Source organism: Carcharodon carcharias, chromosome 1 (genome assembly GCF_017639515.1).
Source record: "Carcharodon carcharias isolate sCarCar2 chromosome 1, sCarCar2.pri, whole genome shotgun sequence".
In the NCBI taxonomy this organism is placed as follows: Eukaryota; Metazoa; Chordata; class Chondrichthyes; order Lamniformes; family Lamnidae; genus Carcharodon; species Carcharodon carcharias.
In genome coordinates, this window is record NC_054467.1 from 35,308,737 (window position 1) to 35,333,970 (window position 25,234).

Here is a 25,234-nt window from a genome sequence, read left to right on the forward strand (position 1 = left end):
TTTTTTTGTTTGCATTATCAGTTTTCTTGGCACCTTGTCAGTTTTGAAGGGATAAAACACTGTTTTCTAAGTTATGATTCTTTCTGGTATTTTATTAGCAGTAAGACATTCTGGAGATAAAATTTGGCCTTCTGGTAGTCTTCCATCATGTAATATTATATACGAATATTGTAAATCTCAGTTCATCCCCATGGCTCAGATTTTCAGACAGAATAAAGCCTATGGAAGAATTCCCCAATGCTTATCAATTTCAAGTGCCTCTCAAGTCTGGGCTACTTTGATCCATGATCAAAGGCATATAAGTAGAAGTTGTTGCAAAAATTGCTGATGAGCAGTTACTCACACGTGGCCTACATTCTATGTACCTGCTAATACCTTGATCAAACAGTATTTTAACAGTAATTAATATTTAGAGCAAAGCCCCTGTAACTTTATCAGTTTCAAAGTCAATCATTTTGGCATGGTGTCACAGAGAATTTGTCTACTATTCTTCATTTTGAAACTTGCTCAGAGAACACAGTTTCTTTTTTAAATCATTCTATTTCAAAACTATGAAACCAGGCAGTATGGTTCCATTTTGCCAAGTTAAGTTTTCATAGATGTAGACCTTTCCTTGAGAAAGCAAGGAGGAAATGGAGACCCTTTGTAGCATCTTACTTCAGGAGAACTTATTATGCAGATAAGTGATTGTAGGGCTGAACTTTCGTAACTGTGTGGAGGCGGATTTTGAGGTGATAGGGTCGCCAACAGGAAACAATGGGGGGCTCCCCAAATCATTCCTGCCTCCTTTTCCAAGGTTGGACTGGGATTGCCTGCCTACGCCATGGAGGCAGGCAGTCAATTAGAGTAATTAAGTCCACACTTGGGGGCTATTGTGCGATGATGCTGGTATCTTCCCACCATTGGACTGTGGCCCCCCCCACCACCATCCTTGCCATGTGTGAAGGCTGCTGGCTCGATCCAGGTAGATTCCCAATGGCAGGCTGGGTGGCTGTCGGAGCCTGAGGCTCCATGCCCCAGTGACAGCCCCAAAGGATGTAAGGCCGCAGCCATGTCCATTACTACACCGACAGAGGGGTTTCCCCACCACTTCAAGGACTCTACTGCCTTCAGGCCTCTTTATTTGAGAATGCAGCTACTCGGCACCTCCCCATTTCCTGGTGGATGCTAACCTGCCATTTCTGTGGCACCTCTGTTTGGGCCTCCAAGCCTCGGGAACTTGTCTGCTGTCCTTAACAGGGCAGTGAGTACAGAGACCTCCAATTAGGAAGCCACCATCTGGAGTGCTGCGTTGGCAAGTGTGCTGAGGACATGTGCAGACTCAGCACCCACATATGGGGAAAAATTTTCCCCCGTCGGAGGGGGAGGGGGGACATGCAGGAGTGGGCGCAAGCAGACGTGCCCCCGATCGGCACCCCCATGGGGGGTGCGCTGCCATTTTATGTGGGTGGGCCAGTTAAGGCCCAACGTGGTGTCCGCCAGGAAGCGCTATGCACTTCCTGTGCGGGTGGGTGGGGGATTCCCTCAACCGGGAGTATGCTCTTTTGCACATGTGCACGAAAGAGCACAGAGATCTCCCTGAGGCTAAGTGCTGCCTCAGGGAGATCAGCTCTGAATTAAAACTTGTAATACAAATGATAGAAAAATTCCCCTGACATTTCTCCTCATGTGACACTAACACATGAGTTGGGCATGTCCATAACTTTTACTAAAAGCTTTATTAAAAATTTAAATACCTTCATGAAACCTCATCCCACCCATGGATGAGGCTTCATGCTTTTTCTGAAGCCCACCAAGGCTCCCTGGCCTGCCTGCCAACCTTACGGTTGGACGGGCAGGTCCATTAATGACTTTAATTTCAATGGCCTCAGTAGGCTGTTGACAGGTTGGCAGCGCCACTGATGTGGCTGCACCCCCGCTGACCTGAAAATGGAAATGACGCAGGTTGATGTCGGGAGTTCTGCCTGTCACCATCCCGCGTCGTTTTATGCGTTGGTGAGCGGGCTCCACCCTCCCGCTCGCCGACCGGAAGATCCTGCCCATGGGCCTGATGTTGAGGTCCCGACAATGCCAGAAATTTCAGCCCATAATTTCCACAGTCCTTGGGTAAAATGATATTTGAACGGAACAAAAAAGAGCAATGCCTCAATTTCCAGATTTTACACTTATTTGCGATCGCAATTACTTATAAAATTTAGATGTGCTTACACGAGTTTTGGAAATGAAGTAAATTGGGTTTAAGTGACAGAACTTTGGATCAATGGTTACACACAATGGGTGGAATTTAGTGCGCTCCCCCCAAGATGACTTTGGAAGCAAGGGCCATTTGATCAAGCGGAAGAATATCGGGTGGGGACCTGCCAGATTCCCACCTCCACCCTGATTAAATCCGTGGCGGAAAGATTGATGGACAGCTTTCCCACCTCACCATCAAATGAGGCCTTTAAAGGGGCAATTACCCCGCCTGGGGGTGGGTTCCTGATTGGTAGGCACTCAGTGCCTGATTGATGGACTCGGCATTGGGAAGGGGGATGCCCGCTGAGAGCCACCCCCTGCCCTTGCTGCCGACTCCATCTCACCCTCTCTTGCAACTCCCACCTTGCAGCCTCCATGCAGCCCTCACTTCCCTGTGGCCTGGGGCACTCACTGATTGTGGGCCCATGGTGGGTGCATTGCCAGCAGCTGCCACCACTCTCTTTGGTGCTGCCTGCAATAGACAACTGCCAGCCTCTGATTGGCCAGCAGTTCTTGCCACCCCCGCCCCCCCACCAACCCCCCAGTGGTCTTTGGTCCCAGGGAAGGCCCACCGTTGACCACTTAAAATGGTGGGACTTCCCCAAAGGAAGTGACATGGGGTTCTGGCCAGGTCTTCAGCCAGTGGGCGAGACCCTTGTTGCCTGGGTTAAATACTACCCAATGTGTGGACCTCTCTAAGCAATATGCAAATACAGCAGTGAGATCTAGCTTGCCTATAATTACTTGTACCTACTTGTTGCAAAAATGTTAAAATTCTTTTGTATATCTTCAATTTTCATTTCAATGAATAAAGTCAATAGATTAAAATGTGAAACATTGGGCAAAGTTGTCCCAGATTTGCACAAAGTGTGGTAGCAGGGGGAGGAAAGCCATTTTACCTGCCGACCGCAATGGTGAATTTTCAAGCTGTATCGTCTCATTCCCGGTGCGTACCGTATCATTAATAATGCATTCATGGGAAACACTCAGGATCGCTGGCGCCAAAAGCAAAGAAGACAGCAACCCCCAAATTTAGTGATGCCTCTCTGGAGTATCTGCTGGACACAGTGGAAGGTCGGCCATGATATCCTCTAGCCCCACTCTGGCTGCAGGAGGTACACCAGAGTCACTGGCCTGGGAGATGGTGGCAGCGGTCGCAAGCACCACTGGAGCTCAGAGGAGGCCAGCCATCCAGTGCAGGAAGAGGATGAATGCTCTCATTTATTCCGCCAGGGAAAGTCAACCACCTCATCACTCTCAACTCACACACTCACAAACCCATCACACATCCACAGGGATCTCATGCCTGAAGGAACAACACCACTAACTCTCACACACACCCTCACATCTCCACCATTTTTATCCTCTGGCGCTCGCGTCTTTATCGTGTCCAAGGCTCTGCTCACCACACAAACATTCCATGCAGTGCCATGTGTCCTGCTCATACTCTGTCCAGCTGTTTTCATGCAGAAGAAGCTGGCTCACCACAGCAGGGAGAGATCCAAGACCAGGGGTGGAGTGGCCCACATTAGGCCCCTCACTCACTTTGTGGAGTGTGCCATTGCGCTGACTGGTGAGGCTGTGGACCACACTTGCTGCGATGGTGAGGTCAGCGGTGAACACCTTCGTGAAGATCCTGTACAACATCATCCCTCTCTCAATGCAACTGCAAGTGCTCTCTCTCCTGCTTTTGACTCTGCTGCCATGCACTAATTATCTCTACTTTGGTTCACAGGGAGCTCTGCCAAGGGTCCTACACCCTCAGCCAGCCAGTCTCTCAGCTCCATCTATGTCCTCACCTCCAGCCAAGAGGATGCCTCCCCCATTGAAGAGCTGGAAATAAGCAGCCTGGAAGTCACAGCGCTTACCCACACCCTCAACCAGCGCAGAGAGACACACCTCGGTGGGGCATAGATCTAGAGCAGGCTCGGGTTCACAATCTGGTGATCATCGCACGGACATCGCATCAGGAGGAGGCTGGTTCAGCCGAGCTCCCCGGCACTCAGAGGACTGCTGGGGAAGAGGCATCTGTGAGGTCTGAGACAGATGATGAGCTTCTGGAAATGGCCTTCATGGAGAGTCAGCAAAAAGGTGGGGGAACACCACACAGAGCTGTTGGAAACCCTCAAGAGAGTGGCTTGCGAGTTGAAGGAGTGAATCCGCCTGCCCCCGATGAAGCGGTGCCCACATGGGAAGGATGGCAGATGCCATGGAAACCCTGGTCTAGCAGAACGCAGAGATGTGTGCAGACCTGCCCTCCATCATGGCAGCAATAGGTTGGTTCCTGCAATGGCAACACGAGAGGGAAAGCGGACACCTTGACGTCCCTCCAGGTGCTCCTTCCCCTCAAGGAGTCAGGCTGAGGCCCTCGGGCACCTGAAGGAAGGAAGAGCAGCAGCTGGACCACCCGGGTCATCCACTTAGGAATTTCAGAGGCTGTCCTCTTCCTCCAAGTCCCCTTTGCCTGTGAGCCCCTAAACCCTGTCCTCTGTCACCAGAGAGGGAGCAGCTGGTCCACAGGAGGACAGCCAAAGCAAGCACCAAGGTCTCAGCTCTCCAGAGAACACACGCTGAAGTCATCAGAGGCAACAAGGCCAACCATCGCACAGGCTGTCTCCACCCCTGCTGCAATTTCAGGGCAGTTACTAGAAGAAGTGGTAGGCCTAGAAAAGTTAAGCATTTCTGATCATAAGTGGTTGCACGGGTGAACACATCTTTCACTTTATAATCTGTAAGTATGTTCACTTTCACTGGATAATGTGTAATGTTGTCTTTCAGCTTCATTGACAAGCTTTGTGAGTCTTCCCACTGTATCCTCCCCAACTAGCAGTTCAGCTGCATACAGCCAAACCCTGGAGGGATAAGTGTGTGTGTGGCAGGGCCTTTCGGAATCTCATGCAAGCCTCTCCCACACACACGGAGCCTTCATCCATCACACTCGCCTCACTGTCCTGAGCATTTGCTGGAGTTCTCTTTCAGTTGTCCAGCTGAGCTGACCTGCATCTCCACCCACCCACTGTTCACACTCCTATGCAGCACCAATGTCTGTCCAATATAGGGCTCCGATCACTTTTGATTTCGACAACGATGGTCATAGTCAAGTTTTTGATCGGCTTCCCCATCCTTTCCCCTGCTCCAGTCATCCATGTTCTTTCCTCCAACACTTTTGACCCCCCCGTTATCACCTTCCACCTCCTCACCATTACCTAGCAACCCGAACCCTTGTCTTTCCAGGATGCCCAGGTGAACGTACATGTTCCCTACCTTCCTGAGAATCCCACCCCCATCCACATGGACCTCTCCAACCTCCTCCTTCCCACCCACAGGGTACGTGCCTGCCTCAGAGTCCCCATCAACCACCCTCGCCACCCCTACTACTGATACTGTTGCACCCTCGCCCTCCTATCCTGCTGTCTCACTCTGCCCTCTGTCATTCTCACCATTCCCTCCGACCACACCCACCTTTAGTTCGTTCCCCAGGAGATAGTCATTGACTCCACAGACCCCTCCCTTGCACATTCCCCTGGACATCCCCCACCCTTTACTCCCTCCTCTACCCTTACTCCCTCCTCCCATCAGATACCTTCCCCCTTCCGAACTCCCTCCTCCCCCTAGACACCTTCCTCCTTTTGAACTCCCTCCTCCCCCTGGGCACCTGCCTCCCTCTGAACTCCGCCCCCCCCGACACATTCCTCCCCCTGGAGACCTTCCATCCTCCGAGCTCCTTCCTCTTATGAACTCCTTTCCCTTACCAATCCACTCCATTGCACCTTCCTTCCCCCTTACACCTATCTCTCCACTTGCCGCATTTTCCCCCCTTACATCCTCCTCCCCCAACTGTACTCCCTCCTCCCCCCCAATCTCACCACTCCCTGACACCTTTGACCCCCACACCCAACCTCATGCCCTCGGCGCCTTTGTTTCCCCCTCCCCACAATCTCACGCCACCACCACCCTGCCCCCCCACCCCCCACCACCGGTACACCTTCCTCTCCCAGTCATGCCTGAAACTTCCTCCCCCACACTCTCCCCCACTCCAATACACGTTCCTCTCCCACTAACAGCTTGACCTTCCTCATCCCCCACTCGCTGATCAACTGTAGCAGCCCAAGGCCAAGACCGTGATGTTCCGAAGCAGACCTGAGACATCAACGGAGTCCTCCCACCTTCCATGAGCTGCTTCTTGGCAGAGCTATGTGCATGAGGATCCACCCAGCATGCGATGCACATGTTCCTCCAGGGTCTGGTACCTGTAGAGCTCCAGCAACTTCTGCTCCTCGGATGTCTGTGGCCTGAGCAAGGCCCTAACGATAAGTCCCGACTTCAGCACATCACACCTGTCCAGACGTGCTCTGGGTCAGGGTGTCTTCCCACCTGCGTAACAGTTAAGTCTGGTGTCTGGGCATGATTGTGGTTGGGCCTTACTTTGCATCCCATTACCAAGGGATGCAAATCGGGTTCATGCCAGCTTCCAGCTGGATTGGCATTCCGCCATGGCAGACACCGTCGGATGATCCCATTGTGTTTCACGCCAGCGTGAAACTGATTTTTGGCCTTCTCCCCATATTGTCCCCCAGTGCCTGCCATGACGCCCACCAGAACGGGGCCAGAAAATCCCCAAAATTTCTCTGGAATAAAATGAAAGGAATTTATAGTTAAGCACCTATCATTGATAGTGCTTACTACTGTTGTTTTAAAAGAAACCCTTCAGGCTATGGACCTGAATGCTTTTGCATAGAGGCCTCATTTGGGTAAATAATGATTTTTGTATTATGGTGGGCTGGAATTGCCCACAGGGACTATTAGTTTACCTACTGAAATCAATCTCATTTGGACATACACAAAATCTAAATACTGTTGGACAAAATCAGCAGTATTTTGAAACCCAAGTGCCACTACATAAAATTTTATAATAATTTAGTGGAAATAATAACACATTTGTGTGTTTATATTTTATGAAGCTGTTTTTAATGATTTCGCTGCTACTTTTCCATTATTAATGCCCAATGGTTGATTTGTTATTTCAGCCTTTTCTGATCTGCATGAAGCTGATTGGCATCTTACTTTCCCAAAAGGAGCTGAGCTTGGTTGAAGCCTTGAATAGGAGGGGCGAGGTCAAAGGAGAAGATGAGGCAGTGGAGGGGAGGTGGAAAGTTAATAGTAGGGAAGGGAGACAAAGGCAAAATGTTAAACATAAAGAAGTGAATAAATCCTATACAGAACGAAAAAAAAATATTTTGGAAGGTCATAATTATGTATTCCTGCAGCATAATGGATGGTAAATTCAAAAACTTGGAAGCTCCCTTATCCATCCCAATTATTTTTGTGTTCCTAGTTTTCTCTGTTTCATCTTCAACTTAAGCTTCCCTCTTTCTCTTCCCTTTTGCTTCTTTTTCTCATCTTTTCTTGTTTTCTTTCCTTGTTCTTTTCTTTCTCTTTCGCCTCCTTCCTTTTTGGTGGGTGGGTGGGAGAGGGAGCAATAGAGAGATTGTGGTGAATGGAGTAAAAGAGGAAGAAGCCGACAATAGCTACAGTCAGCATTTTCTATTGGGGTTATGGGGAAAATGAATCCTGTAGCCTTCAGTGCCTACCTTGCCAAACCATCTGCTAGTCACCTCCTTATCCCCCAACTTTTTAATCATAATATTGCCCCTACTCGTTCCTATCATTTGTCATACTTTCCCCTTTGACCCGTTCATTCAAGTGATGTACCTGCTCTTCCCCTCACTGTTCTGTCACTCAGTTCACCATTATCTACTGCCACCTTGTGAGCTTCAGGTGACAACCAGGCACCTTGTTGCAGCGTATTGGTTCTAAAGGGGCTAGAAACTGTGCAACATGAGTTAGAACTTGAAGTGAGATGTGAACCTTGGGGGTGGGCACTGGGGGTGGTGGGGGAGAGTAGAGGGGTGATGAGAGTGCATGGAGGAGCTGGTGGTGGCCTGAATTTTTTTTTGGGGAGTCCAGCAGAAATAGTTACACGACCCCTAAGTGAGAAAGAAGGTACTGCTGGATCTGGTTCTTGGGAATGATGTGGGCCAAGTGGATCAAGTGTCGGCAGGATAATATTTAGGGGACAATGATTATTGTATCATAAGGTTTAGGCTGACTGCAAACTGACAAAGAAAAATCCAGAGTAAGAGTAATTAATTGTGAGAAAGCCAACTTTAATTAATAAGAATAGATGTGGGTTGAGTTAATTGGAGCCAAAGTTTGGCAGGAAAACAGTAGCTGAACAATGGGCTACCTTCAAAGAAAAGATAGTTTGGGCAGAGTCAAGGCATATTCCCTCAAAAAGCAAAGGTAGGGCAAACAAAGCCAGAACTCCCTGGGTGACAGAAGAGATAGAAATTAAGATAAAGAAGATAGAGTGCTTATGAACGATGTCAGGTAGAAAATACAATTGAGAACCAGGCTGAAGGGAGAATGTTCAGAGAGGAGGTGTAAAAGCAAATAAGAGAAGCAAAGAGCGAGTTTGAAAACAGACTGGCAGCTAACATAAAAGCGAATCCCAAAGTCTTTTATTGGCATATAAATAGTAAAATGGTTGTAAAAGGGGGAGTACGGCTGATTAGGGACTGAAAAGGGGATTTATGCATGGAGGCAGAGGGCATAGTTGAGGTATTAAATGAATACTTTACATGTCTTTACTGAGGAAGAAGATGCTACCCAAGCTGTGGTGAAAGAGGGGGTAATTCAGAAACTGGAAGGGTTTAAAATTGATGAGTAGGAGGTACTGGTTAGGCTGTCTGTACTTAAAGTTGATAAGGCACCAGGGCCGGATGAGATACATCCATGGATACTGAGGGAAGTGAGAGTGTAAATTGCAGGGGCACTGGCCATAATTTTTCAGTCTTCCTTAGACTCAGGGTGGCGCCAGAAGACTGCAGAATTGCAAATGTTACACCCTTGTTCCAAGAAAGATATAAAGATAAACCCATCAAGAGTCATATGGACAATTGTGGGTTAATTAAGGAAAGCCAGCATTTCAAACCTGGCTTTCTTGTTTGATGGCTCACAAACCTCCAGACCAGCTGTCTCCAATTCAGTTAACCCCCCCCCACACACAGAGATATACACAGAGTGAAACTAATTCAAATCCCACTATTAACTCACTTTTACAATAGATCACAATAATATTATGAAAATTATTATATTTTCATAACACCCCTCTCCTTACAAAGAAATGAACTGTCATAATTTAAAAAGATAGCTTCATTTTCTTAACCTATTTTATACTACCTCCTATACTTATCTATACACTCACACTATTACATTACCAGATGCATGCATAATCTGTAGATTAAATGGTTGCAGTAATAAACTCTATCTGAGCAGCCTTGTGCCCCTGTCTTGAAACTTGTCCAGATACTTCAAAGGATTGTGGTCTGTATAAACAATTGTTTCTGACAAATTGTTTGCAATGTAAATCTCAAAATGCTAACACCAGACCCAGAGTCTCCTTTTCGATCGTTGAATATCTTCTCTGTTATACATTCAACTTCTGTGAAAAATACCCAATTGGTTTCTCAATTCCAGTTTCATCTTCTTGTAACAGCTCGGCCCCAATGCCTACATTGCTTGTGTCAGTGGCCAACTTAAATTGTTGGCATAAATGCATACTGCCAAAACTGATGCCGTAGTCAATACTGTTTTAAAACTGTCAAATGCATTCTGACACTCCTATGTCCATTGAAACTTCTTGTTCTTTGTTAATAGTTCAGTCAATGGAGCAAACACATTACTAAAATTTGGTGCAAATTTCTGGTATAGCCCACTCATGCCCAGAAATCTCAAAATTTCTCGCTTTGTTGTAGGCACAGGGAAGTCTGCGATAGTCTTGGCTTTCACGTCTCTTGAAGCCACCTTACCATGTCCAATGACATGGACTAGATATGTAACTTGCACTTTTGCAAATTCACTTTCAGCTAATTCATCACCAAATTAGTTTCTTGTAGTTGATTAAATAATTCCTCCCTTGTTTGACTGAAAACTATTAAGTTGTCAATATAAATTGCCCAGTCACTCAGTCCTTCAATTACTTCAATAAATTCAATTGACTGCCACTTCTCTTCCAGGAATGCCTACCTTGAAGAAGTACTGCTCTTCTCTCTAACAGGATTCTGCTTGTCTCTTTTGCCCTGTTCACCTTCATTGCTTTCCATTTCTCTCCTGGTGTTTGACAAGGTGTTTACTAAAACTTGCTTTCACAGCCATATTTCCTTCCTCAGTGACTGCCTCTGTCTCCAACTTACCCCATGTGGATTCCAACTGAAGTTCCATCGCTCATGTTTCAAACACACCCAGGATTACAGGTATCTCCGGGACACACAATGTTCCTCGGACGGCTGTTCTCGTTGCATCCTGAGATCCACACTCAGTGCCATGCACCACCATATGAACACACTCGACCTCTCCCTCCAGCAGCATCGACTCACCCTATCTCTAAGCTGTCCTTACCCCCAGTTTCATTTTATTCTTCATCTCATCCGGTGCCTCAACAAGAAACTTTGTCTCTTTCTTTCAGGTGCAAGCTCCAGCAACTCATCCAGGACTCTCCACCCCTGCCCATCCCTCTGACCCCATTCTGTCTTCCAATTCCAGCCCCGGTCATGTATTCACCTTACCCCCTGACCTTCCCCTCTCTGATGCTGAATGTTCAGTGCTTAGCAAAGAACTCAGTTTCCTACCCTTACGCCCTCACTTCAATGAATTTCAGGCTCAGCATGATGCTGAACTCTTCTTCTGCTGCCTTCATCTCTGTGCTCACTTCTTTTGGCAGCAGTCCTCTCCCTGTTTAACGGATCCTTTTGCCCGTCTCCAATATTCTCCCTCCACCTGGACCCCTCCCTCTGGATTCTTACCTGCTCTTGATCTTTTCATTGAGGACTGTCGGCGTGAGATCAGTCGTCTCAATTTCTCTGCGCCTCTCACCCACTCTAACCTGTCTCTTTCTGAAATTGCTGCACTCTGTTCTCTCAGGTCCAACCCTGACTTCGTCATCAAACCTGCTGACAAAGGTGGTGCTGTTGTTGTCTGGTGCACTGACCTCTATCTCTCAGAGGCTGAGCGTCAACTCGTAGACACTTCCTCATACCTCCCCCTGGAACATGACCCCACCACTGAACATCAAGCCATTGTTTCCAGGACTGTCACTGACCTCATCTCCTCTGGAGATCTTCCCTCCACAGCTTCCAACCTCATCGACTCCCAACCTCGAACGGCCCACTTCTACCTCCTATCCAAAATCCATAAACAAGACTGTCCTGGCAGACCGATCGTTTCAACCTGTTCCTGCCTCACGGAACTCATTTCATGCTATCTTGACTTCATTCTCTCTCCCCTTTTCCAGTCTCTTCCACCTACATCTGTGATTCCTCTGAGGTCCTACATCATATCAACAATTTCCAGTTCCCTGGCCCCAATCGCCTCCTCTTCACCATGGACGTCCAATCCCTCTACACCTCCATCCCCCACCAGGATAGTCTGAAGGCTCTCCGCTTCTTCCTCGAACAGAGGCCCGAACAATTCCCATCCACCACTACTCTCCTCTGTCTGGCTGAACTTGTTCTCTTACTGAACAATTTCTCCTTAAACTCGTTTCACTTCCTCCAAAAAGGTGTGGCTATGGGTACCCGTATGGGCCCCAGTTATGCCTGTCTCTTTATGGGGTATGTGGAACATTCCTTGTTCCAGTCCTACTCAGGCCCCCTCCCACAACTCTTTCTCCGGTACATCGATGATTGCTTCGGTGCTGCTTCATGCACTCGTCTGGACTTGGAAAAATTTATTAATTTTGCTTCCAATTTCCACCCCTCCATCATTTTCACATGGTCCATCACTGACAGTTCCCTCCCTTTCCTTGACCTCTCTGTCTCAATTTCTGATGATAGACTGTCCACGAATATTCATTACAAGCCTACCGACTCCCACAGCTACCTCGACTACAGCTCCTCACACCCCGCCTCCTGTAAGGACTCTATCCCATTCTCTCAGTTTCTTCACCTCTGTCGCATCTGCTCTGATGATGCCACTTTCAAAAACAGTTCCTCTGACATGTCTTCTTTCTTCCTTAACCGAGGCTTCCCACCCACGGTGGTTGACAGGGCCCTCAACTGTGTCCAGTCCATCTCCTGCGCATCTGCCCTCACTCCTTCCTCTCCCTCCCAGAACCATGATAGGGCCCCCCTTGTCCTCACTTATCACCCCACCAGCCTCCGCATTCAAAGGATCATCCTCCACCATTTCCGCCAACTCCAGCATGATGCCACCACCAAACACATCTTCCCTTCACCCCCCCGGCAGCATTCTGCAGGGATCATTCCCTCCGGGATGCCCTGGTCCACTCCTCCATCACCCCCTACACCTCAGCCCCCTCCCACGGCACCTTCCCATGCAAGAAGGTGTAACACGTACCATTACTTGTACCTCCTCACCGTCCAAGTGCCCAAACACTCCTTTCAAGTGAAGCAGCATTCCACTTGCACTTCCCTCAATTTAGTCTACTGCATTCGTTGCTCCCAATGCGGTCTCCTCTACACTGGAGAGACCAAACGCAGACTGGGTGACCGCTTTGCAGAACACCTTTGGTCTGTCCGCAAGCATGACCTAGACCTCCCTGTCGCTTGCCATTTCAACACACCACCCTGCTCTCATGCCCACGTGTCCTTCCTTGGCCTGCTGCAATGTTCCAATGAAGCTCAATGCAAACTGGAGGAACAGCACCTCATCTTCTGACTAGGCACTCTACAGCCTTCCGGAATTAACATTGAGTTCATCAACTTCAGATAATGAACTCTCTCCTCCATCCCCACCCCTTTCTGATCCCCCCTTTTCCAATAATTTATAATTTTTAAAATATATTTTTCTTTTCCCATCTATTTTTAAATCTATTTCGATCTATCATTTTATCTTCACCTTTTCGCCCATTTCAATCCCTTCCCCCCCAACCCAACCCCCACTAGGGCCATCTGTCACTTGCTTGTCCTGCTTTCTACCCTTAATGTCACCATTAGCACATTCCTTTAATAATATCACCACAGTCAACACCCCTTTGCCCTTTTGCCTATGACATCTTTGGCAATATCATCTTTGCTTCCACCTATCACTGGCCCTCTATCCAGCTCCACCTATCCCACCCCCCTCAACCAGCTTATATTTCACCACATTTCTATATTTCCGAGTTCTGAAGAAGAGTCATATGGACTTGAAACGTTAACTGTCTTCCTCTCTGCAGATGCTGTCAGGCCTGCTGAGTTTTTCCAGGTATTTTTATTTTTGTTTCAGATTTCCAGCATCCACAGTATTTTGCTTTTACCTTCAATTACTTTGTTTGTCAGTCTTTGAAATGTTGCAGATTCATTTTCCATACCAAACAGCATGACTTTAAACTGATATAGCTCATCTAGCGTCACAAAAGCCGATATCTCCTTTGCTCTCTCTGATAATGGTACTTGCCAATACCCTCTCAGCAAGTTAATCTTTGTGATAGACTTTGATTGTCCCACTTTATCAATGCAATCCTCCAAATACGATATGAATCTGCTTTTATCACTGCATTCACCTTTCGATAATCCACACACAGTCTTTGTGTCCCATCCAGATTTGGTACCATCACAATAGGCAAACTCCAGTTACTACAACTAGAGTCAATGATATCATTTTGAAGCATGAATTCGATTTCTCTCTCTACTTCTGATAACTTTGCCGGATTTAATCTATAAGGATGTAGCCTTATCGAAGATGAAACTTCTACACACACATCATGTACAGCTAAATTTGTCCTCCCCAGCTTATTCCCACAAATAGTTTTGTATGATTGCAATAGCTTCTTCAAATCACTATGACACTTGCCTGAAAGGTAACTCAATATTACATTTAAATTTTCAAGTGCCCCCTCATTATCCAATTTGACTAGAGGAAAATCAATTTCAGAATCCTTCATTTTTACCTCTTTCTCATTATCTAGCACCACTAATACCTCCTTTTTGTCCTCTTCCCTGTCAAAACACTTTTTAAGCCTATTTACATGATACAACCTCTGCTTCTTTCTTCTATCTGGAGTATTTATTTAAACATTTACTTCATTCAGTCTCTTTTCCATCCTGTAATGTCCACTAAACCTTGCCTTTAATGAGTCACCCAGTACTGGTAACAAAGCTAGCATTTTTTCCCCAGCAACAAAACTATGAGCTGTAGCTTTCCTGTCAGCCTTCACTTACATCACTTGCTGTGATATCTTTAAATGTTCCTGAGCTAACTCACATGCTCTTGTTCAATCTTTCTCTGAAGTTTGATACATAATCCAGGAGAGTAATTTCCAAATTTTGACCCACCAATTTCTCATGAATCAATTTCAGTGGTCCCCTTACTTCATGGCCTTAGATTCATTCGAAAGGACTAAATCCAGTTGATGCATTAGGAGCATCCCAAATAATAGATAACAAGAATGGAATCCCCCTATCTCAATCCTATGGCTAGTCCTGACTTTACGTCCTCATCATAGTTTTTAAAGTTTGATGCCGTCTTTCCAAAGCCCCTTATGATTCAGGATGATAGGCTGTTGACTTAAACTGTTTTATCCTCAAACTGTTCATTACTTCTGTAAACAGCTGTGACATGAAGTTCAAACCCTCCTTTAATTGTATTTGTTTCAGTAAACCATATGTTGTAAAAAAAATTAGTCAACTCTTCCACAATTTTCCTTGTTGCAATATTTCTTAAAGGTATTGCTTCAGGAAACCTTTTAGACATGTCTATTAATTTCAGTAAGTACTGATTTCCACTTTTACTCTTAGGGAGGGGTCCCACACAATCAATCATGACACTAGTAAAAGGTTCTTCAAATGCTGGAATCGGAGTTAAAGATGCTGGCTTAATCACTGCTTGAGGTTTCCCTTTCACCAGACATGTTCCACAGAATTTGACTACATCTCTATGCAATCCAGGCCACGAGAACTGTTTTTGTATTTTCTAATTCCTATTTTGTCTTTCTAATTCCTAAATGTTCCCCACAATGGGAATTTCATGAGCTATTCTCGGGATCTCATTTCTATATCCAAATGATATAACAATCTGATGTACTTCTCTTTAGTTTTCATTTGCTGAAGCATGAAATGGTTGTCCCTTTCTCATTAAAAGACTACCCTTAAGGTAAGAACATTCTGGAATATATTCTGCCTCTGTTTTTGAGTAAGCTGTTTGATATACCTGTCTTATTTGCATGCTCTTTTTATGTAACTCTACCAACTACCTTGAGCTAAATACCTCAACTGCATTATCCTCCATTCTTTCTTCCTGAACAATCTTATCAAAAACAGTGTTTTCTAAATGGATTTCAACACCTTCTCCCTGCCTTCTAATTTCCTGTTCTTCCTGTTTCAACCTGTGAGCCTGTGATCTTGTTAACACACAATCTGGAAACAATCCAGGATGCTCCTTCTGCAACACTTCAGTTGTAAACGCTTCTACAGACTACAAACACTTCAACTACCATAGGCATTACCAACATCCGTGACCCAGCTATATCATTACCTAAAATAAATTGAACCCCTGCAATGGGCAATTTTTCTACTACTCCAACAATCACCTCACCTGTTTTCCATTTACTCTTTAAATTTACCTTCCACAATGGAATAGGTTTAACATTTCCATGAACCCCACTTATTATCACCTGTTCCTACAATACTCCCTCTGAACAACAAATATCACTATCCCACAATATTAAGGATTGTGTCTTTTAAAATTTTAACATCTTTACCTGCTCCACCCTGTACACATGGAAACACTTACCCTTCACAGACAAAATCTTTAAACATTTCTGCAACCTGCTCCTCAGAACTCCTTTGGGTGAATAGTGAACACATTCCCACTTCTTTATCTATTGCTGATTCTTCCCGTTTTACCTGTACACAAACCACTGGTTTTTCCTGTGCCTGAACCTCAGAACCCACAGTACTTTTACTTCCAGAACTTTTCTGCATCCCAATAATCCCAATGGATTTTCCCTGTAATTTCCTGTAACACACTGACTTCACGTGTCCAACTTTATTACAATGAAAACACCTCAATATTTGAGTGTCACTTCTACCCTTAGCACCTTTTTTAGCTGAGAAAAGACACCCTGGGAATTTCCAAATAATCCTTCTCTATGCTGACTACCCACCTTTCTTTCACCTTCCCACTTTCTATCCTTCTCAGATTTAAAAGGGTCACCAAATAAATGTTTAGATCTATGAGCTAATTCATAACCATCAGCTATCTCTGCTGCTTGCCTTACCGTTCTAGCTCTCTGTTCCTTCACATGAGTTCTCACTACCAAAGGAATTGAATCTTAAAATTGTTCCAAAAGATTTACTTCTCTAAGAGCTGCAAATGTTGTCTCTATGGGCAGGATTTTTAGGTTTGCGTGTGGGCCTAGGAGCAGCCAGGGAACGGGCTGCCACCCACAATCATCCCCCAACCGCAATTTTATGCCAACTAATGGCCATCCAGCATGAAGGTATGATCAGAGCTGCCTGGGTTAGGGGCTGGAGGAGGGGGTGAGCACTGAAGTCAGCGCGGGAGCGGGGGAGCACTCACAGAAAGCTCCCTACCTCAGGGAGCTGAAGACTTCAAAAGTATCAAATAAACAAAGATTTTTAAAGTCCAGAAAAAACTGTGCACGCAATACAAGCAGTCACCTGAGCATAGACATTATAAAAATTCTGTGCAAAGATTTTTATTTTTTTTAATTTAATAACAGAAACCTCATCCTGCCCTTGGATGGGGTTCCCTGAAAAATGCAAAGGCCGATTCGCCCGCTCACCAACCGTAACATTGGATGGGCAGTGAAAAATCCCAGTTAATTGTGCCGTTAATAGGCTTAATAGCTGTCTTAATTGTTGGCGGGTGCACTTCTGAGTTTAGCGCTTGCCCAACGTCATCACGCACTATTTTATGCTTGAGTGGGTCTGGCACATACCCTGCCCGTTCACCGAAAAATTCTGGCCCATCTTTAATGCCTGTATTTACCGGTCAAAATGACTTTGCTTTACTCTCTCAAACTCAGTATAAGTTTGCCCAGGCTGTTTTCTTATATTCCTAAATTTTTGCTTGTATGCTTCAGGAACCAACTCATATGGCACTAAATGATTTGTTCATTTGGAGAGCTGGTGCAGACAATGGGCTGAATAGCCCCCTTCAGCATTGTAATAATTCTGTGATTCTGTGAATTGTCCACCTGAATCAGAAGGATGTCTCACTAAATTATTTTCATTATTGCATTTATTTATTGTATTATTATTTAGTGAGCCTTCTGAGCTGCTCTGGTAAAGGCCCTGGAAAAATTGGTGGCAAGTGGGATTGGTGCGAGAATGGGCCAATGTGCAGCTCTCTGGCTTTAAGGCTGCTCCCATCCCGTTCCTGCTCAGCTGTCTGAATTAATATTATTATATTTCTCTTACTATTTCTGTCTCGCCATTTTTGTACCTCTCTTTGTCCTTCTATCTCTTACTTTGTTATTCATAGAAGATATATGTTTTATAACTTGTAATACATAGATTAAACATAGATTGAACCCTCTATATATACACAAAGACACACACATACACATTCAATTAATCTGCATTCAGCTAATAGTCATAACTGTATGCAAAAATATCACATCCAGTGTAAATCTTTTGGGGAAGACTCAGCTATTTAAATAAAATCTTTAATAATGTACTTGGGACACGTAAAAGCCAATTCAACTAATAAGTTTAAGCATGCCATTATGAAACATGCAACTTTTTACATTTGTTTGGAAATCTTTGTGTAGTTCCGAAGAAGAGTCATACGGACTTGAAACGTTAACTTCATTTCTTTCTTCACAGATGCTGCCAGACCTACTGAGTTTTTTCAGCACTTTCTGTTGGTATTTCTGATTTTTTCATTTTGTTTACTTTGGATATTTCATTTACTGAGAGAAAAATATAGCAGATGAATTCTTTTTGAGCATTTTGAGTGATTTGTGGTGAAAGAATAACACCGCACCATATGTTCGTGTTTCAGGGAGGTGTGACGGGTAAATTTTAAGACTAACATTGGAACTCCACTGTCCACTGGGATTCCAGGAAATCATAAAGGGTAAGTGTACCAGATAAGTGAAAACATTTTTGAATTGAATTTTCAATAGAAAATGTTTACATAGCGGTTTCATTGGGGTGCACAAGCTATATAAGAATTTTAATATATTAGAGATTATTATAATGCATTTCTTAAGGCCTAGAGTCTATCAAAATACTGGTGATTGTGCCTAACTGATGGGAGCCAATTGCTGATCTGATTCTCTGGGGATCAGGATTCCAATCCAAACAAATTCTGTCGGCCCTACTGCTTCATTAGTTGAGTCAACATCAGAATAAGTTCCCTGGCTTCAATACCTTTTGCGATTCAGGCACTTGGAACATTCCACAATAATGGAGGAACCTTCTTGGGAAAACTAGTAATTTCCTAGTCATTGAGTTTTAATGTTTAGCTCTTCATGAGCTGTTGCTTTTGGCCATTCCTGGACTATTGGTTTCTGGTGAATGAATAAGTCAAATTCTGTTTTTATTATGGGATTTTAGAATCTTTACTGATGTTTTGGGATCACACATTATTCTCACACCCACTGTTCCCTAAAAAAAGAAAATCAGTGGCCTTGGTCATCTTACATTTATTATTCTCATAATCTTAGCCGCTATATAATTGCAAATGCCAATTTATAGCTTAAAAATGCCAGTATGGAATGTGAAATGCAGCAATTTATAAAATTTGCCATGGCCAAATAATTGATTTGCTGATAGTGCCAATGCATTACTGTACCCCCCATTGACTGACACTTGTGGAAAACAAGACTCCATGTCAGCGTAACTTTCAAAAACTCACCCATACACAAATCATGGTTGGTTCAGGGTTCAGGGCAGCCATTTCCAGTGTTATAAAAAAGAGCACCCACCTGCTGTCATGCACTTCACTGCAAACATTTGCCAGACATCTTCCTATTAGTTCACGGACATTTTGGTAGAATTGCAGTAGCAGGAAATCTTTCAGTAACCCTAAGGGTGTATATTGGAAACATCCCTTTTTGAAAATAAGAATCCTTTAAGCAATTGCATCCTGGCTAGAGGAAGAGAAGCATCAGCAACAGATGAAATGAGCACGTGGAGCTGTAATGCAGGGAGACCTAAGAGGACTTACAGACTCCACTTCACAGAAGAGAAGAGCATAAGGACATTGTGCTTCTCCAGGGAGATATATGTCATCTTCTACAACAAAGGCTGTAGCTCCCTGCCACAGTTGGCAGCCAAGATTTCTACAGCCCTCAACATCTCATTGCATTTAAAATAAAAAGAAGAGGAATTTTAATTAAAGCAATCAAATGCAAAGAGGATCAGATCACTGGTCTGGATGATTTGCATTCATGCATTTTTACAAAATCTAAAGAGATAGCAGAAGCATTATTAGAGATAGTCAATAATCCTTAAACAAAAAGTGCAGAATGGAGAACAGGCGGAAAGCTAACACTCTATCTATATTTAAGAAGGGAAATAGAATATGCCTAAGGAACTATGGACTATATCTATGGAAGTAAATAGAGGGCTTTGAAATGTGGATGCCAAAACATATGCTAAATATTCCATATAAGGACCTTAAAAGCAATGAAGAGGTGCTTGAAATTGCAAGAACAACAAGAACTCTAAAAAGTAACATCCAGAAAAGTAAATGTCAGTATTTTTGCCATTTGATCAGAGCTGAAAAGTTGTAGAGGTCTCTTCAAGAGGGCAAAGTGGAGGGCAGAAGACAGAGGAGTCGACCTAGGCATAGTTGGATGTTGGGTGTCACAGATTGGCTGCACACAAGCTACAGTGGATGTGTGAGGATGGCGCAAGACAGATGAGCTTGACAAACCCTTCTGCTAGGGGTAGCTACTGGCAACAGCAGCAACAATAGCCTAATGAATAATATCAGAGTATGCAGAGTCAGGGGACAAGTAGCAGAACGGATAGCAAGCTGGATGCAAGACAGAAAATAGAGAGTAGAGGTAAAGGCTAGCTATTCAAAGTGGCAGAAGACGAAAAGTGGGATCCCACAAAGATCAATTCTGGGAACACTGCGGGTTTACAGTTCATATTAATGATTTAGACTTTGAAATCAAGACACAATTTCTAAATTTGCAGATGACACCAAATTAGTGTGGGGATGGGGTGATATTTAATACTGAGGAGGACTTCAACAAATTATAAGAAGATACTCATAAGCTTCCAGACTGGGCAGATAATTGGAAAATGAATCTCAACACAGGTATGGTATTATATTTTGGTAAGAAAAATTATGAGGTCACATATTACTTGTGTTATGATCCAGTTAGGGATTGTTAACACAAGTAGAAATCTGAACATTTCCTTTTAACTAATAGAACAATGCCACAAGATTTCACTATTTTTTTAACAAAACATAAACTTTCTTGTACATAGAACAAATTAAACAAAGCAAATGCGAGCAAGTTAACATATAGCTTATAACCAAGTATGCTATGCACTCAGGTTTACTTCTTACTTCCTCCAAGAACTGCCTTATAAGACATCAATCTTCTGTAGGGACCACTTATAAGTATGCCATAGACATCTGGAGAATTTTCCTCAGCACCAGCTATTCTCAGAGGTAAAACTTTCATTTACCCTCTGTTGAATGTGGAGGCCTCAGTCCTCTGTTCTGGTTACTTTTCCAGTTCCTTGTTCTGGTTACCTTTCCATTACTTCCAAGCTAATCTGCTGGCTTTTGCAATAAGGCACTGTGAGGCCCACTGTAGATTATCCCATTAGCTTCAAACTAGGCAATCTTCCAGCTTCTGATCCCTCACAAAATTCAAACTGAGATTAAGCCTCACCCACTTTTCATGTGGTCAATGATAAAGTTAATGTTTTACTTTTGGCTAACTTTTCTCAGTGAATTGCAAACCACATGAGGTCCAAGCTGCAACTAGAAACCTCCCCCAGGAAACACCCAGATAAATTGAAACCAAAGAGCCTTCCTGAGCTCCACCTGTCTCCATGATGATGTAATTGGCTCTAAGTTATCCTCAAACCAACCTTTAAGCTAATTATCTTTCAATTACAATTTCTTCAGCTAAGTAAGCTCACCTGCTGTTTTGTAGCTCTATATCCTCTATTCTGACTCTATTAAACAAACATGGGTTAGCTTTCATTCCAACCTATCTGGCGCAGCTCTGTTCTTGCCCCATCAAAGTCAGCTCTCATCCAATTAATTATTCTTACTCTGGATTGCCTATCGTCTTTTTCTACCATCGTCCTAAACCTTACGACACAATGATCACTGTCTCCTAAATGTTCTGCCACTGACACTTGATCTACTTGGCCCATCTAATTTTCCAAGAACCAGGTCCAACAGTGCATCTTTTTTTGTTGGATTGGACACATACTGCTGTAGAAAATTTTCCTGAACACAATCTAGAACTTTTGCCCCTCTCTGCTCTTTACACTACCACTGTCCCAGTCTACATTTGGGTAATTAAAGCCCCCCCATTATATCTACTCTATAATGCTTGCATCTGCCTGCAATTTCCCTGCAGATTTGTTCTTCTACGTCCTTCTCATTAGTTGGTGGTCTATAGACTACACCAAGTAATATAATTGCACCCTTTTTGTTCCTTAGCTCTAGCCAAACTTTATTTTGTCCTTGAACCCTCTGGGGCATCCTCTTTCTCCAGCACTACAATGCTTTCCTTAACCATACTGCCACCCCTCCTCCTTTCCTATCTTTTCTGAACACCTTTTACCCAGGAATATTTAACACTCAGTCCTGCCCTTCCTTCAGCCATGTCCCTGTTATCGTCACAACATCATATTTTCACATGGCAATCTGCGCCTGTAACTCCCCAATCTTATTTATTGTGCTCTGTGGATTCACATACATGCATAGTAACCCTGATTTAGATTTTGTTACTTTCTCGCACACTCCGGCTCCATCTATTAATTTACTATTCTCTAGTTCCAGTGTTATCTGTCTTTCCCAGTATTTTGTGCACCCTGGTATTCCTCTTTAATATTCTCTCCTGGTTCCCTGCCGAGTTAGTTTAAAGCCTTCCCAACAGCACTAGCAATCCGCCCACAAGGAACCAGGCCCAGCTTTGTTCAGGTGCAATCCATCCAGCTTGTACAGGTGCCATCTTCCCCAGAGCCAGTCCCAGTATCCCAGGAATCTAAAGCCCTACCTCCTGCACCATCTTTCTAGCCACACATTCATCTGCCTTATCCTCCTATTTCTGTACTCACTGGTGGTGGCACCAGGAATAATCTGGAGATTACTACATTTGGAGTCCTGCTTGCTAATTTTCTACATAGCTCCCTAAATTCTGATCGCAGAACCACATCCCCCTTCCCACCTAAATCATTGATACCAATGTGGACCATGACCTCTGGTTGTTCGCCTTCCCCCCAGAAGAATGTCCTGCAGCTGCTCTGTGACATCCCTGACCCTGGCAGCAGGGAGGCAACATACCATCCTGGAGTCACGTCACCAGCTAAGGAAATGCCTGTCTGTTCCCCTAACCAATTAATCCCCTATCACTATTGCTTTTCCATTCTTCTTCCTCCCCTCCTGTACAGCCGAACTGCTCATGATGCCACAAACTTGGCTGTGACTGCACTCCTCTGAAGAACCATTGCCCTCACCAGCTTCCAAAATGGAAAACTGATTGGTGAGCGGGAACCCAGGGTACTCCTGCACTACCTGCTTACTTCTCTTGGACTGCCAGGTGGTCACCCATTCCCTCTCTATCTCCAGGCCTTTAAGCTGCGGTGTGACCACCTCTCTGAATGTGCTATCCATGTAGCTCTCAGCCTCGCGGATGTGCCACAGTGACTCCAGCTGCCGGTCGAGCTCTGAATCTCAGAGCTCAAGTTTCTGCAGCTGGCAGCACTTATTGCACATGTGATCATCTAGGACATCGGCAATGTCCATGACTTTGCACATGTTACAGGACACACATTGCACTCAACTGAGCTGCCCTGCCATTTCTTAACACTACTTCCCTAACATTAATTTTATTCTACTTTGGATTATTTATATTACTTTATTATATTGGCCCTAAATTTTCCTTATTCCTGGTGCTTCTCAGTTAAATCCAAGTATAGCTACTTGTTTAAAAGTATTACACTTTTCTAATTTACTCACCAGGTCCTACTTACCAAGACTGCTACTCTTCTTTCTGAGGAAAGGTAGAAAAGGAAAGGACCACCTCCTCCCTCCTCACCAAACTCCCTCAGTCACCTCCGCTCTCGAACTCTCTGCGCTTCTCGTGCTGTTTTTATAGCTCCTCTGCTCTCCCTTAGTGATGCTGACTGCCTGGCTTGGGGTTGTTCTTTTGCACTTTCCTCATGGATCTGGGAAGGAGAGGAAGGGGTGAGAAAAGTGGTGTGGGAGATGGGTTGGACACGGTTGAGGGGGAACACTCCATTCAGGAAAAAGAAGACATGTCAGAAGCACCTTTTTAGAAGGTAGCATCGTCGGGAAAGATGCGACGGAAGTGGAGGAACTGGGAGAATGGTGTGGAGTCCTTACCGGAAGCAGGGTGTGAGAAGATGTAGTCGAGGTAGGTGTAGGGGTCAGTGGGCTTGTAATGAATATTATTGGACAATCCATCACCAGAAATGGAGACAGAGAGGTCAAGGACAGGGATAGCCTTGATATCTTCTGTGCAGTCAATAGCTTTCTTCTTCATTATCAACCATGCAGCCAATTTTTGGATTATTTGCAAACTTCTTCATCAGAGCCCTACAATCATTGGTATATATCACAAAAAGCAAGGAGCCTAGTATTAAGCTCTGTGGGGCCACTGGAGACAGCCGTCCAATCACAAAAGCACCAACCGACTAGTATCCTCCCTGCCTCTAAGCCAATTTTGGATCGAGCTTGCCATTTGTCCTTGGATCCCATGGGCCTTTACTTTCATGACCAGACTGCCACGTGAGACTTATCAAAAGCCTTGCTAAAATCTGTATAAACCATATTAAATGCAGTAGCCTCATCGACCCTTCTTGTTACCATCTCAAAACATTCAATCATGTTGGCCAGTCAGGACCTTCCCTTAATAATGTTGTCTTTGAGTAATCCACGACTTCCTTAAAAAAAAATTTATCCTGTACTTCATAGTTTTTTTCCAATAGATTTTCCACCACTGAGGTTAGGCTGACTGACTTGTAATCACTTGGTCTATCCCTTTCTCCCTTTTTAAACAATGTTACAATGTAAGTTATCCTCTGGCACCATGGGCTGAATTTTGCCGTCGGTGAGCAGGGGGCGGGGCCTGCTCGCCGACGCACAAACTAACGCGGGATGATGTCGGGGGCACCCCTAAAGTCATCCCGCCCCGTTTAAATTTTCAGGAAGGCAGGGGCGCAGCAAAATCAGTTGCGGGCTCGCCGACCTGTCAATGGCCAATTGAGGCCATTGACAGGATCATTAAAACAATTAAAGGATCTGCCCATCCAACCTTAAGGTTGGCGGGCAGGCCAGAAGCCCCAGTGGGGAATAGAAAAAACATGAAACCTCATCTACTGGCGGAATGAGGTTTCATATAGGCATTTAAAAAGTTTAATAAAGTTTTAGAGAAATTTATTAACATGTCCTGTCTCCTGTGACATTGTCACATGAGGGGGACATGTTAAGGAATTTTTTTTCTATTTTTAATATTTGTACAACTTTCAGCGATCTCCCTGAGGCAGCACTTAGCCTCAGGGAGATGTGCGCTCTTTCGTGTGCATGCGTGAAAGAGCGCATTCTCTCATTTGGGGAATCACCCCCGCCTGCACAGGAAGTGCATAGCGCTTCCCGCCGGGTGTCACGCTGGGCGGGCCTTAATTGGCCCGACCACTAAAAATGGTGGTGGGTCCCGTTTCTCTGGCAGGGATCGGCTCCCCGCCCGCCCAGTAGGCAGAAAATTCTGCCCCATGTCTGTAGCCAGAGAAGATTGGAAAAC